We start from the raw sequence: 4,008 nt of genomic DNA on the forward strand, positions 1-4,008 counted from the left end.
AAAATCGTCACAGTTCCAACCTCCTAACTGGCAGTTTAGATTGTATCTCCATGGAAAATGGAAATTGTTTGGGAATCTGCTTAGGGAATAGGCAGGTGAGGGACCTGACTGCTGTGTTGCCTAGAGCAGTGTCCTCCCCACCGCCCCGTAAAATGTGGTTAGGCCATTAGGGAGGCTTTCGGGTCACTTTCAGGTTTGAAGTCCAGTGATTTTCCAGGAAGGGTGAGTAGGAACCCACTGAGCTCGTTTTGCTCAGTGTGTTAGGCGAGGTTCTTCAGATTAAAGAAACACTCTGGGAATTTATCAGTAGGACATTGAGAATATTCGCAGGATGAAAAGAAAAGCTGAGTGCCTGAGTCACACGATGGAGGGGGACCGGGACAATGCCGGGGTCTCGTCCTGTGCATTTCAGCAGAACCGAAAGGCTGGCAAGCTCGTCAAGCCTAACCTTGTTGGCCTTGTGTTACTCTCCTCTGGTTTTGGAATTCCTGGGTGGGAGAGGGTCTACTTGATTTGTTTTGGGTCCGGTGCCCATTCCTTGGGCAAGGGAGCACGGGGCACTTCGGTTGACAGGCCCATCAAGACTGTATGCAGTAGGGGAGGAGGGGCGGGGAAGAATGACTCCCCACAAGAAGAGCGTGTCGTTACCCCCCAAAAAGGGTCATAGATGCTGTGCGGGCTAAAATAACTGATTTCCTTTACTCAGAGATAATGAATAAAGGAGATCATTTGTACTGTCACCATGTCTGTTTTCGAGGTCATAATGAGCATGAATGTGGCTACTGGTCTTTTTAGTCCCATCCTATGGGACAGTTGCTCAGTGGTCCAGTCTGCTGGGGCAGAGACAGGTGTGCTCTGTGACTTGGCCACAGTGCAGGATCCTGGCGATTTTAGCCATTTGTCTGGTCCATTGATGAGCAGAGCTGAACGCACAGGATGAAGTGGAGCCGAAATGGTTGGAATGGTAACACTGGGGTCTCTCTTTTCAGTTTGAGCATCATCGCTCTGATTTTTTGTCAGCATCCTTTGCATATGTCCCTTGGACCGGCAGGGCAAAGGACGAGGGGGAGTACGAGGGACCCGACAGTGACCCTTAAGCTTTTGGGTATTTTTAATTCCCTTTCTCTCTTGGGTTAGATAAGCAAGTTATGGTGAAGAATTTCCACTAAGGAATATCCTTACCGTACCCTGACAGTGGAGAAATAGCTTCGAGCAGCGTTTTCTAAAGAATCTTCTATGGGATTTAGGCCTCGAGATCTAAAAAAAAAAAAAGACGGAGGGATTATAGTGAAATAAGCTTGAAATATGTTCTGTTGGATATTCATGAAGTACATTAGCATATTAAAGGAGTTGAGAAGGTCTACAGTGAAAAAGCCTGTTTGGTTTTGTCAGGTTGGCCTTTCCCAAACCTTTTTCAGTAGCGCCTGTTGTTAAGTCACACCCTTGACCTTGAGGAATTCCCTCGGTGCTCTGTCTCCGCCATCCATCAGGACCATGCGGGCCATCGGTCGTCTCTTCATCTTCTTGGCCTTACAGATTTCGACAGGGTGACGTCAGAGGCCATGTTTACTTATACTTGATAATTCGAAAGTCAACCTCGGGGCCTCACCACATACTTACACGTCGTCCCAGATTTTCTGTGACAAGGTTCATTTACCCTGCCACCAAATGTTTGTCAGGCACGAATGTACAAAGTGTTCTGTGGGGCACAGTTGGAAGCAGAGAAATGAGTGAGGGAAGGAAGGACTTTTCCTTAAATAGCCTCCGGGCTCACAGGAAAAGAGTGCATGGAAGCAAATCACTAGGAAGAGGTGGGGTGAATAGCAATAAGCTGTTGCCGGAAGCCAGCCCCCGGGTGGGCTCGGCACTGTACGTGCCCGCCGCCTCAGGGCACGCAAATGATGCAAACTGTAGCTGATGATCATGACACTTTTGGAGAATACAGACACTTTTTATCAAATAGTCTGCATCTTATTTTGGGTTTTCTGATGTTCTTTCATTATTAGACTGATGATTAGATTCAGGTTAGACACTTTCAGTCAGAATATCCTGTAGGCGATGAATCCGTCTCAGCATACCACATCTGCACAGGTGCACTGTCCATCTGCTCCTCGCTGATGATGCTCTTTTTGATCACCTGGTCAAGGTGTTGTCTGATTTGTCTGCTACTGCCTTGCAACTGATTGGCCGTCTACTGGAAGACACTTAAGACCATGCAGATAGCCTACTCATTATCAACCCTTTCCCCGGATTCAGCATCCATTGATAATTCTTGCCTGAGCCAGTCTTTATTACGATGTCGGCAGAATGATGGTTTGCCAGCCTAACAAATCCACTATGGATAGCAGTGACCTTGGCATGCCACTCTAAGCTAGGGTCCTCCCTTCTCCCCCATGTATTGGTTCTAATTTTCTATAGCTTCTAATTTTCTAGTGGTCTATAACTTATTACTATCCTTAATTATTTTGGTCCTCAAATTGTACCTCGAATTGTACCAGCTTTGGCCAGGGCAACCCCCCTCCTGTGTCTTTGTGAAATGTACCCATCATTTTTTTTTTTTTTTGAGTACTTCATGACTTTCTGGCATTACAAAATGTTCCAGGTTCACCTTGAACCTGCCCTGCCTCAGCCCGGAACTTATCCATTTCTCCAAGGACCTCTGGTTTCTTTAGTTGAGGACAGTATCAGGGATCAAGACCGGCCTGCTGACGTAGTCACCACTGCTGGGTCTCATGGCTTCTGTCTACCACATTCTTTTCTATGACTGCTCGTATTTCAGAGGATGGCTGCACACCAGTTTATCTGTTGCCCTATCGATGGCTGTTTAGGTTGCTTCCAATCTGTCCCTATTTCAAGAAACGCAGTGAACATTCATATCCATGCTCTTTGTGCATTTGTGGAAGGAGTGGGTGATGAGAGGTGTGATGGCTTCTTTATAGGTAAGTGTGTTTAAAATGTTACTGCATACTAAAATTTATTCTCCACGGTGGCTCCACCAAATTAGAGCCCAACCAACAGGATTTGAGAGTCCTTACTCCCCCGTATCCTCTCTGATCCTCAGTATGTCAAATAGTTTGTTTCTACACGATCTGAAGGCTGAAAAGTGTTGTTTCGTTGTCTTATGTTCATCTTCCTGATTGTGAGTGGGAGGAGCATCTTTTACAGTTGATTGGCCCTTTGTCTTCTCCCTGGAAGAAAGGGGTAACATTTTATGAGGCATGCAGCAGCTGAGCCTCACTTCACTAGATGGGGAGGCATTTGGGAGGGGAGAGAAGACGAGCCATTGTCATTGCAGGAAACCGCCGAGCAGTTAGGACCAAGTGGTCTTAGACCCACCCCTTTTCTTGGTCTGTTTTCAGGTCATCTTAGAATTCACCCACACCTTCCTCGTCTGCGTGAAATTGAACTGGGATTGAGGTAGCCAAATGGTTTTCTTACGGCAGTAAAACCAGCAGCATTCGCCAAAAATGGGAGTAAGCGAGGGTGCCACTGGTGAAGGGAAGAATGCAGGCTAAATGAGCCACGGTGGCATGCAGAGCGATTGGTCAGTGGTGTCGCGCAAACAGGACTACCCGGAAATGACAGGGAGAAATCCAGCACGGCCTGGGTGTAGCGATCAGGAGCAAATGAGAGGCCAGCCTTTCATGGTGGCCCAGTGGTCAGAGGCTTAGAGAAAAAGCACGAGTGTTCACGAAAGAACAATGCCTTATATGGCGATCATTTTGCAATATGTACATATGTCAAATCATTGTTTTACATTTTAAATGAAGACATCTGTGTATGTCAGTTATCTTTCACTAAAACCCGCCCCCCCCAACAAAAAAGCAGGATAATTTAATAAGGTATAGGGGAGGCCTTTTCATAGAAAAAGGGGCCTCTGTAGGAGGAAAGAGCTAGAAGAAGGGGCTACATCTGAAGAAGGAAGGGTTTAGCTCAGAGATTTGGAACGGATGGCGACGATGGTCACTATTCAAGCTATTTTCCAGAGAGTTTGTGGAGTGTCCTCCT

Source organism: Pteropus alecto, unplaced genomic scaffold, assembly GCF_000325575.1.
Source record: "Pteropus alecto unplaced genomic scaffold, ASM32557v1 scaffold40, whole genome shotgun sequence".
Taxonomy (NCBI): Eukaryota; Metazoa; Chordata; class Mammalia; order Chiroptera; family Pteropodidae; genus Pteropus; species Pteropus alecto.